At 33.0% G+C, this 12,161-nt stretch overlaps 1 protein-coding gene across 7 annotated transcripts in view; it reads right to left on the minus strand.

Annotated features, from left to right (window-relative positions):
• Positions 1 to 12,161, minus strand: part of LOC136037778 (rho GTPase-activating protein 45-like) — a 242,982-nt gene that overhangs the window by 185,752 nt on the left and 45,069 nt on the right. For 3 of the 7 annotated variants that reach the window (XM_065720602.1, XM_065720599.1, XM_065720600.1), the window contains exon 3: positions 1,620 to 1,871. The exons of 3 other annotated variants lie outside the window; for them this stretch is intronic. The gene's annotated coding sequence lies outside the window, so the exon portion shown is untranslated. Of the gene's footprint in view, positions 1 to 1,619; positions 2,064 to 12,161 lie in introns of those variants that run through there. One more of the 7 variants, XM_065720601.1, reaches the window with a different exon arrangement.

A 12,161-nucleotide genomic window follows, 5' to 3' on the forward strand; every position in this document is an offset into this window, starting at 1 on the left:
TAGAATATTGTTTCTTAATAGCACCATTTCTTTCACCTAACTGGTTAACGTTGGCCTAACGTTGATCTTTGACACAAAACGTTCCTTTACTTTTTATCCCGTACAATATTGTTTCTTAATAGCACCATTTCTTTCACCTAACTGGTTAACGTTGGCCTAACGTTGATCTTTGACACAAAACGTTCCTTTACTTTTTATCCCGTACAATATTGTTTCTTAATAGCACCATTTCTTTCACCTAACTGGTTAACGTTGGCCTAACGTTGATCTTTGACACAAAACGTTCGTTTACTTTTTATCCCGTACAATATTGTTTCTTAATAGCACCATTTCTTTCACCTAACTGGTTAACGTTGGCCTAACGTTGATCTTTGACACAAAACGTTCTTTTACTTTTTATCCCGTACAATATTGTTTCTTAATAGCACCGTTTCTTTCACCTAACTGGTTAACGTTGGCCTAACGTTGATCTTTGACACAAAACGTTCGTTTACTTTTTATCCCGTACAATATTGTTTCTTAATAGCACCATTTCTTTCACCTAACTGGTTAACGTTGGCCTAACGTTGATCTTTGACACAAAACGTTCGTTTACTTTTTATCCCGTACAATATTGTTTCTTAATAGCACCATTTCTTTCACCTAACTGGTTAACGTTGGCCTAACGTTGATCTTTGACACAAAACGTTCCTTTACTTTTTATCCCGTACAATATTGTTTCTTAATAGCACCATTTCTTTCACCTAACTGGTTATTAGTTAGAGGAGAGAGGAATAGGTCTTTTCATGAAGAAGAGGTACTGGAAGCCTCAAAAATCACATTAGCATAGGCACATTTAGCAGTTTTCCTTGATGGGTTTTTCTGAGAGAAATAGATCCTAGAGGTAGCCCGCCTCTGATGTAGGGGCATTTACATAGAAAGGCTTTTGGAGCAAATTACGTTTTGAGCTTTTAATAGGGCCCCAAAAGATTAAACGATCACTAGTAACCAAAATATTTGAATGTTTCCAAAAAACTGACTAGTTAGAAAAAATTGCCATTTTTAGCTCATTCACAAGTCGTAAACATTATTTTCGTAGTCTTAATAGTAAAATGTTGTTTCGAAAACATCTAGCAGGGTTGAAAAAAAGAAGCCTGAAACCCCCCAAACATGTCGTCACGACAAAACTCACGTCATTTTTAAGGGGACTGTTGCTTTTTTTAAATTCTCCAAAATTGTTTTCAAAATAACATTTTACTATTATGACTAAGGAAAATAATAATTACCAATTGAGAATAAGCTACAAACGGTAATTTTTTCCACTTGCCAGATTTTTCTAGTAACACATTTTTAAACCTTTACTAAATATGACCTATTTTGATCCCTTTTAGCCCAAGACTCAAAATGTAATGTGCCCCAGAACTAATTATTGAATTTTTAAAGAGTAGGCTATAAATAGGCAATCAGTAATACATTCCCTTCCACAATAACTAAATGATGTTTTAAACTACAACTTTACCAAAATCTTTCCACGCTCAATCTGCCATTTTAATTAGAAGTAATGCAGTCTGGTTTTCTAATTTATTTATTTAAAGAAAAAATTAAAACAAAATATCACTTGAATGACTTTAACTCATTACCTCTGTGTTGATCTTTGACATGAACCATCCTTTTACTTTCTGTTATCCTTTGTGCAGTACCGTTGCTTAACCTCTAGATCTTGTTACAAGTAGTACACTTCTCACGGTAATATAACACTAATCTTAAGAAAGATAACTTTTCTAGATTTAAGTAAATTTTTTTAGGTTAAGTGCTTCTAAATGAGTCTTATCAGCTATTCCTTATCAATGTCGGTAATTCGACGTGTGCAGATAAAATGTTTATCACTGAAACTAAAATTATTTGTAAATAAGTAGACTCAATATTTTTTTAAATTCCAAAAATTAAATAATTCACTTATAGTGAATATAACAGAAATCCATTTACAGAAGTTGAGCACTAGAATAATTTTGGAAAAAAAGCGCTAGAACTAAGTTGAAGAATTTTGTCTCCAGGACTGAAGTTTCTGTGGAACAAGTTGGTAGAAACACAAATAGGATTTGGCTCACTGCGGAAAAGTTTCAATCTAAGGCAGAATGTTGGCGAAGAGACATTGAAGTTTTATATTTTCCTAAGTATCCCCTTTTAATATGTTTTTAATTGTGTTTTAATTATGCTATAATTTAACGTAATATAATTGTGTTTAAACCAAACATAATATGGGAGGTGATTACTTAAGAATATTTCATTAGATTTGAGGTGCTTTTGCTTGTAATTTTACGACGGCTTATATTCTTATATAAGCCGTTGGATAAGGAATTATGTATATTCCAATATAATTCCTAATATAGGAATACATTAATATATTCCTATATTACTTTATATTATATATCCTAGGTGATTGAATAGGTGAAGAGGATCAAGACATTTTTCAAGTGCTTATTTATCTTAATTGCTAAAGTAGGAAAGCAGTTATTTTCTTTTTCTTTTTTGTTTTGTTTTTCTCTTCAGTTTTTTTAACCAAATAATTACCTTTAACACATTATAATTAAAACTAAAATAATTATGCTCTAACTATGTTTAGATGCTTTAATTATGTTATTAATATAGTTAAGTTAGTATCAAAAACTACCATAAATTGTTATAAACGCAAATACTGTCAATGTCAATCAATAGGCTTTTTGGTACTGCGTGTTGGTAGTTTATTTGTTGCTTATTTTCACCCATTCCCCCTTTTTCTAAGATATTTTTACCGAAAAATACTTTTTTCTGGTACCCTATCTTTATTTGAAAAATTAAAAAAAAAGCGATTAATGCCCCCCTAGATTTTGAAAAATATATTTCGCCCCTCCCTAATATTTGGTGGATTGACGCAAACGAAGGAGAACTGGACTTACCCAACTCTCATGCAGGACAACAGTTTTGATAACAATAGTTCTCAAGTTCAAGTTGTTTTATTCTTTGACTAAACATACTTAAAACTATTCACATAACATCCCCGGCAGGGAGACTGGCGAAAGAATTGCATGAAAAAAAAAATGGAAATGATACTGATTCAAAATATATAAAGCTCATCTAGTTTAATGGAACCTATCAAAATTTGCGAGCCTGAGAAAAATTGTCCCTTTCTTAAAAAAGGAAGAAAACACCTCCCAAAATTCAAGTGATCTTTAAAAAATCACATAATCAGGTTCAGCATATCAGAGTATCTTACTTCAGTTATAGTAAGAGCCTGAGGAAAATTTTGCACCTTTTTTGCATAATTTGCGTCACATTCTACCCTCTCATCACTAGTTAATGCTACATTGACAAGGTGTATGCAGAAGCAATCTAGCTGCCTCTGCAATCTAAATTGCAGATTTATGCAATACGAGCAATCTTAGCTCACGCAATCAAATTGTACCACTGTTTTGTTTCAAATCCATTATAGATGAGTTTTATGATCAGATGTTTCGCGTCAAATTGGAAGTTTCGGGCAATAATTTGATTGAAAGATCTAACGATTTTTTAACTTTTTATATTTGTAACATCGATTTCGGTATCTGCGATCATTTTTTTTTATCAAATTATTTAACTCTTCTTTTTGCCAAAGTTCAAAAGAAAAATTATAATTAAAGAGTATTCTGCACATTTTTTCTAAACATTAAATAATATAAAAACAAGCTTCAATGACATAAATGCTTACAAAAAAAATCTACATTTAAAGTTACTCGGGCTAGGCCTCCAGATAAAAAAAAAAAAAAAAAACTACTGGCTATTTCCGGCTATTCAAAATCAGCAGCATTTCAATGTTTTCCCTCGAGAATTGTTTGTGCTATTGAGTGATTAAACAAAAAAGCAGATTTCTTCAACCGAAAGTAAGGATAAAAATTAAAACTTAAACGAACAGAACTTATTACGTATATGAGAAAGACACCCCCTCCACAATACCTCGCTCTTCACGCTAACGTTATTTAGAATTTTTAAAAAGCTTCTTATCCTAATTTAACGAGCCTGGTATTTCACTTGTTGTTCGTAAAGGATTGGGAGACAAACTCATGCTTTAGCATAAAGAACGAAGCATTTAAGAGGGGGCATCCCTTACATCCCCCACTGAAAATTCCCCCAGAGAAAATTTGCCTCCCTGAAAAATGTTTGCTTACTTACCAATAAAAAATACTATCCGCAAGCAATAGGCAATTGGATTTTCTTTTTTGAATTAAATATAAAAAAACAAGCTTTTTTAACTTAAAGTAAGGAACAGCACTAAAACTTAAAACGAATAAAAAATATTCAGTATATGAAGGAATATCCCCTCTTTATTACCTTGCTCTTTACGCTGAGGTTTTAGCACTTTTAATAGCTTCCTAGTCTAATTGAACGGCCCTCGCGTTTTAAAACGCTCTTAAAAAATTGAGACGAACAGTCAAACTTTAGTGCAAAAAGCATTGTATTAAGGAGGGGGTAACCCTACATATATGGAGGGGGAAACACTCCCTTTCACGAAAAGTTTCTTCGTTGAAATTTTATCCAATGTCAAATAAACCTTCCCTCTTTTAAATTCCCTCCAGTCAAGTCCACCCTCGCTAAGAATCCCCCCTCCCTGTAAAATCACTTTTGGACGATTCAGCCTGAAAAATTATCTTTAGCATTCTTTCATTTGAGTCAGGCTTAATCTCATATTGGTTTGTCGATCACTCCGGAAATGTCCCTTTAATAATATGCTAAAGATGGGTCCAGAACTAAGACCCCTGAGGCTTTAATACCCTAAACCTCATGCATATACTATAAACCTCATTGCAAAGTAGGCCCAGGGAATGACCTACATATTCCTGTCAGAAAATGATATTTTCTGTTCTTAACATGTTTTCAACCTTCACTGAATAAGAAGAATAGCCATTTTAGTAAGTCTTTTTATTTGATTTCTAATTGGACTAATAGAATTTATTATATAGTATTGAAATTTACTTGACAGCATATCTTAACATAGGCATAGTATAAAGATTTGTATCATCATATTTATGGGAATGAGCAATTATATTGACACTTTTTTTTACAGAACTTATGATCATCCATGCCCCACCTCAATGGGGTCCCCAATACCCCTCCTCCAACTTCCCCCCTTTTTTCTACTTTTTTATACTTAGAAATGTTTTTCAACTTTTTTTGCACGTCTTAAAATGACACAAAATATACTTTAACAAAAGAAATTCGCTTGTGATATTTTCGAAATACGGAATAAAAATGATATAGATATGTTAGTCATGATTTTTACTATTACAAAAATAATATTTGTAGTGATATTTTTTCGTCTTTTACTTAGAATTTTTTGGGACTTGAATTTTTAAAAAGTATTGCTTAGTATTGGGGTATGCATAAAGTCAAAATTGATGAAGTCGTATGTACTTTAAGTGATGATATGACACCCCATATGAGGGAAATGATACAATAAAGCCTTCTGAAAAGTATTGTTCAGTATTGGGGTATGCATAAAGTCGATCTTAATGAAGTCGTATATACTTAAGCGATGATACGACAGCCCTATGCGGGAAATGATACAATAAAGCCTTTTGAAAAGTATTGTTTAGTTTCGGGGTATGCGTAAAGTTAAAACTAATAAAGTCATATATATGTTAAGCAATGATATGACAGCCCTATGACGGAAGAAGCCTTTTGAAAAGTAATGCTTAATATTGTGTTATGGATAAATTCAAAATTAATAAAGTCGTATATATTTTAAGCGATGGTACGACACCCCATATGAGGGAAATAATACAATAAAGCCTTCTGAAAAGTATTGTTTAGCATTGGGCATGCATAAAGTCGAACTTATTGAAGTCGTATACTTTAAGCGATGATACGGCAGCCCTATGCGGAAAATGGTACAATAAAGCCTTTTTACTGTTTAGTGTTGGAGTATGCATAAAATCAAAATTAATAAAGTCCTATATATGTTAAGCGATGATTTAACAGCCCTATGAGGGAAATGATACAATAAAGCCTTTTAAAAAGTATTGTTTAGTATCGGGGTATGCATAAAGTTAAAACTAATAAAGTCATATATATGTTAAGCAATGATATGACAGCCCTATGATGGAAATGATACAATAAAAACATAATTGGTGACTTAATTGGTATTCAATTATTAATAAAAAGCACTTTTGGATACAACGAATTCAGCTAGTAAGTAAATTCAGAGTTTCTTAGTTGCAGACTGAATGTCAAAATTCAATAAAAAACACTTTTGACTACAATAAGCTCAGGTAGTTGATAAATTCCGAGTGTTTTAGTTGTTGACTGATCATGGCAATTGAAAATTAATAATAAAAGTGGTAAAATTAGCAAAAATATAATCCAATGTGTCCTTGACGACATTTTGCCTTGGATGAAACTTAGTGACCCTAATCGAATTTGCATTTTTATCAACTTGTGACAATTTGTTCTACCAGCTTATGGCAATTAAAAATATGATGGTATAACAAAAATATTTCAAATACACTAAACTTCAGTCTCCTCACCAGTATTTTGCCTTAGAAAAAAACTTTTTGGGCGTGATTCAAATTCTATTTGTCTTTTTACCGACCTTTGACAATTCTTTATACCCACTTACGGCAATTAAACATATTTATAAAAGGAGTTACTTCGAAAATAAAATAATAATACTTCCAATTTTCCTCGCCACCTTTCTGCCCGAGATGGAAAATCTTATTTGAGTTTCACTGATTACATCTGCCGAGTCAGGTCAATTAAAAATATAATGTTTAGGGAAAAAATACTTCAATTTTTCCACATCAACATTATGCTATAGATCAAAAGTCGCTTTTACGTCTTTACCAATTTATGGTATTTTGTAATACCAGCCTGTGATAATTAAAGTATAATTATAAAAGGGACACTTTGAAAAAAAACTGGTTCTCCTCGCAAGTATTATGCCAAAGAGTTTTTCTTGAACATTGTTTTAAATATTATGATTTAAATAATAAGAAATATATTAATAATAGTAAAATAATTAACTAAATATACAAAATACATTATTTATAGAATCAAAATAACCATGATTATGATATCCAAAATAGGTTTGTTGACCAGAAGGCACCAAATTCCATTCTTGCCCAGGGCACCGACAGGTCTAGATCCGTCCCTACTAAGGCTAATTAATACTACAAGACGATATTAATTTTAAATTTAATTAATATTTAAATTTAATTAATGATATTAAATTAATACTTAATGCTGTCATCAGATTTTGTTTCATCTAAATAGAACAAAAAGACATGGGACTGGAGTTATTACCAGTCTCTACTTCATCAATTTGCAATCTGCATCATCTCATCAATCTCATCATCTCCTCAATCCGCACCACTCCGTTGTAATAATGATCAAATGATCATCCATGTGCATGATGACTAATAAAATATCACATAAACACATTAATACTTCTCAATTTAGGACTTAGCATGCAACTATTTCTAGTAAAATCTTCCATTTTTATTTCATTAAATAGACTTATATACTGTTTTCTTTGAAAAATTAAGAACTCAAGAGAGTAAGTATGACTATCATGATTATGGTACCAAAATAGTGATACTGTGAAGTTACGCAAATGAGACGTGTGGACCACGTTCACCACCCTGCCTTAGGTGTAAAAGCGTCCATACAAAAAAACTTGTATTTATTTTATTTTTACTTCTTAAATATGAAATCCGCCGGATGAAGCGGAATTTTACTCCTGTCAGAACCTTGTCTAAGATTCATTGTTGTTGGGTGGAAATCCACACTTTGCATAAGCTTTGACTGATTGTCCCGTCATTCAATGTTACTCCAAGTCTTTTTTTTCTTTTTTTTTCGACCCTCTATGCGGTCAAAGCGCCTACTGCATAATTAAAAATAATTTATCAATTGAATATTCTCCTTTTTTAGAATACATTTAGCCTTGGAGCCACCTACCATAGTTGCCATATTTGGCCATAAATGGCAAATTGAGTTGCCGTTTTTAAACAAGCTGCAATCTATCTAATTGTCTTGGCTGTCAAAACAACTACTATCTCAAAGCTAACTATAAAACTAGAAACTAAAAACGAACAAAATTGTATATTGCTCAATGACGTGGGAAATAACAGGTTTTCAAAGGGGAAGAAAATTTACTTCTTAACATGTCATTGTTATTACGGCTCTAATAATGGAAGGCAAAATCAATACTCACTGTTGCACCAACTGGCCTGACACCAATACAGTTACACAAGCTCCTCCTTCATATCTCTTTACACCCTCCCAAGAAGTTCCCAATTCCCTTAAAATTAATTCGTGTTTCGTAACGATAACTTGCATTGCCATAAAATATTTATCGATTTTACAGAAAACAAATCTCTACGACTTAAAAAAAGGAGTTTACATTAAAAACCTTGAGATAAAAATGTCTAAGATGAAAGTGCTTGTGATGAAGTGGCTCAAATAATAAATTACAGTGGCATGAAAAAAATTTGAGACTTCAAATCCATTTCCACAAAACTAGGCTACAAAACAGCCCATTTTTATTAGTTAATAATTCGAAAAGTGGGGCACTATCGTTTCTTTTTACTGAAAACTCATTACTTACGTTCCAAAATTCTTTTTTTGTGTACAAGGCCGCAACCAGGGGGTAGAGGGTTCGTTCCCCTCCCACCTCTAAATTTTTTGTCCAACTCGTAAAAACCTAACAAAATCCATTCGAACAAACCTTTATGCGGTTTTAAAGTTTTTTAATGCCCCCCCCCCAAGCAAAATCCTTGATAAGGCCTTAGTTTTGACCATGGCTTTTATGGGATCGACTGACGGCTCCTAATTACCAATGATGTCTTGTTTACTTTATTTTAGATTCGTTCTTCAACTCTATTAGTGAATACCATTTTTCTCCTTATATCCTTGACATGCTTCACGAAAAGTTACGTGTCACGCAAAGCTTCAGGGAAGCAAGATTTCGTCTTTCAGGTATTTTTTCCCTCAAATGTAATAATTAAGTGCACGGCAATTGAAGGGGATAAAGTTGTTTTTTTTTTTTAGTATCAGACAGTTCGTGGTAAGGAACCCGGTCTCGTAAGGAGCGACCCGGCTCAATAATAACCGAAATTCTAAAAAAATGGAATTTTGATACCAATAGTTACAGCAAAGGAATTGTATTTTAATGCTGATTTTAAATATATAGGTTTCATCAGGTTTAGTATTACCCATCAAAAGTTACCAGCCTGAAAAAAATTTGCCTTATTTTAGAAAATAGGGGGAAACACTCCCTAAAATCCATAGAATCTTACCGAAAATCACACCATCGCATTCAGCGTATCAGAGAACGCCACTGTAGAAGTTTCAAGCTCCTATCTACAAAAATGTGGATATTGGTATTTTTTGCCAGAAGACCACGGGTGCGTGTTTATTTGTTTGTTTTTTTGTTTTTTTTCCCAGGGGTGATCGTATCGACCCAGTGGTCCTTGAATGTTGCAAGAGGGCTCGTTCTAACAGGAATTAAAAGTTCTAGTGCCCTTTTTAAGAGACAAAAAAATGGAGGGCAGCTAGGCCCCCTCCCACGCTCATTTTTTCCCAATGTCACCGGATCAAAATTCTGAGACAGCCATTTTATTCACCATAGTCGAAAAACCTAATATTCATGTCTTTGGGGACATCCCCAGAGTCCCGTTGGAGGGGCTACAAGTTACAAACTTTGACCAGTGTTTACATATAGTAATGGTTATTGGGAAGTGTACAGACGTTTTCAGGGGATTTTTTTTTATTTGGAGGGGGGAGAAGTTGAGGAGGGGGTTACGTGGGAGGATCTTTCCATGGAGGAATTTGCCATGGGGGAAGAGAATTTCACTGAAGGGAGCGCAGGATTTCTAGCATTATTTAAAAAAACAATGAAATAAAAATAAACAAACAGAAATTATTACGCATATGAGGGGTTCACCTCTTCGTAATACCTCGCTCTTTATGCTAACGTATTTTTAGTAATTTCAACTATTTATTCTACGGCCTTTGTGATTCAGGGGTCATTGTTAAGGAATTGGGACAAAATTTAAGCTTTAATGTAAAGAGCGATGTATTGACGAGGGGGTAATCGCCCTCATATACGTAATAAAAACATACGAGTATAGAAGTTCGTAACGTAAGTTAATTCGTAAGTTACGTATATTTTTTACTAATGAAAACGTTCGTAAAAGTTAATTAAAAACGTTAATTAAAAGTTCTAATTGCCTTTTAAGTAATCGAAAAATTGGAGGGCAACTAGGCCTTTCCCCACTTCTTTTTTTCTCAAAATTTTCCGATTAAAACTATGAGAAAGCCATTTAGGCAAAAAAAAAAATTAATATGCAAATTTTGTTTTAATTACTTATGTGCGGAGAGCCAAAATCAAAACATGCATTAATTCAAAAACATTCAGAAATTAAATAAAAAAACAAGTTTTTTTAACTGAAAGTAAGGAGCGATATTAAAACTTAAAACGAACAGAAATTACTCCGTATATGTAAGGGGATTTTCCTCCTTAAGGCCTTGCTCTTTACGCTAAAGTTTTTTACTGTTTTAAAAAGTAGAGTTAAAAGAAAGAGTCAAACTTTAGCGTAAAGAGTGGGGTGTTGAGGAGGAAAATCCCCTTACATATACGTAGTAATTTCTGTTCGTTTTAAGTTTTAATGTCGCTTCTTACTTTCAGTTAAAAAAAAAAAACTTGTTTTTTATTTATTCTCTTGTAAAAATTACTGATTCTTCTTCTTACAGGGAACATACCAGAATTTTAAATCATGGAAAGGGGGTAACCTAGGAAAAAGGCTGTACTAGTTTTTTTTTGTTTTTTTTATCCGATAAATAAGCAGAAATTGTGGGCTTTGGTGTACTTTTGCATTAGGGGAAAGCTATTTTTGGTTCTAATTCACAAAAGCTGGTGGGGGCTGGGGTAAAATTAATTTATTTAAATCTAGGAATTTTTTATTCTTCGATATTCAGCGAAAATACTAAAAAAAAAGGTATTTCTCAATGAAATAACCAAAACACGATATTTTATAGAAACCTAAGACGATAGGGGTCAAGAAACTCTGAAGGACGGGTTCACCAGGCAAGGCAAGGAACCCCTTGCTTTCCCCCTAGGGGCTTAACTCCCTTTCTAGTCTTCCAAATAGTTGGTATTTCCTTTAAAGAAAAAAAAATAATTTACAAGTTCCCGTTTTATTTATAAGAAATATCAAAGTTGAGGCATTCCATGGTAAAAGGTGATAAAAGCCAGCAAAATAAGGAAAAATTGAATTCGGCTGACTAGTTTTCCTATATAGAATTATAAGTAGATCGAAAGAAGAGAAAAATCTTTATTTTGATTATCTTCAGCATTAAAGGAAAGGTATCCCCCCTTTCTAACTCTTCCTCAAGTAGCTTCCCCTGCTTTATCCTGGGAATAAAGTACTTGTATTTACTAAAGTTACTTGTATTTTCTTTAAAGAAAATACAAACTATTGGGAATACTGTCTTTTTATCTTAAATATTTAAAATAAAAGCAGATTTGGAATACATATTCATCGTAATTTATAACTTTTTTTATTTATTGTTCAGTTTTTCTTGACATCCACTTACAAGGGATTTCCCATTTGCTACAAAATTTACTCCAACTATTGCTTGTTACTCGTGATACAAGCCTGACCATTTTTTCCCCCGAGGGAATTCTGCAGTTAAAAATACCTCATTTTTTCTAATTTTCAGAATTAACCCCCCCCCCCCAACTCCCCCAAACAGAGCAAATCTGTTACGGTTATGTCAATCACGTATCTAGGACTTCTGCTTATTTTTCCCACCAAGTTTCAAACCGATCCCTCCATTCTAAGCGTTTTCCAAGATTTTAGGTCCCCCCCCAACTCCCTCCAATGTCACCGCATCTGGTCGGGATTTAAAATAAGAGCTCTGAGACAAGATATCCTTCCAAAGCTTAAATTTCATTAAGATCCCATCACCCGTTCGAAACAGCATTTTATACACAACTACAAGTACAAAAATAGAGATGCACATTTCAGTTTTATTGGGTATTTTAGAGTGCTTTTCTTTAGAAGCGCTTTACTTAAGACTGCTTAGTGCTTATAGTACTTAGCTTTACTTTACCTAGTATAAAATCATTATAGGCTCAGGGATTGTATTGGCTTTTTTGTATATACAGGGCT

This window comes from Artemia franciscana, chromosome 17 (assembly GCF_032884065.1).
Source record: "Artemia franciscana chromosome 17, ASM3288406v1, whole genome shotgun sequence".
NCBI lineage: Eukaryota > Metazoa > Arthropoda > Branchiopoda > Anostraca > Artemiidae > Artemia > Artemia franciscana.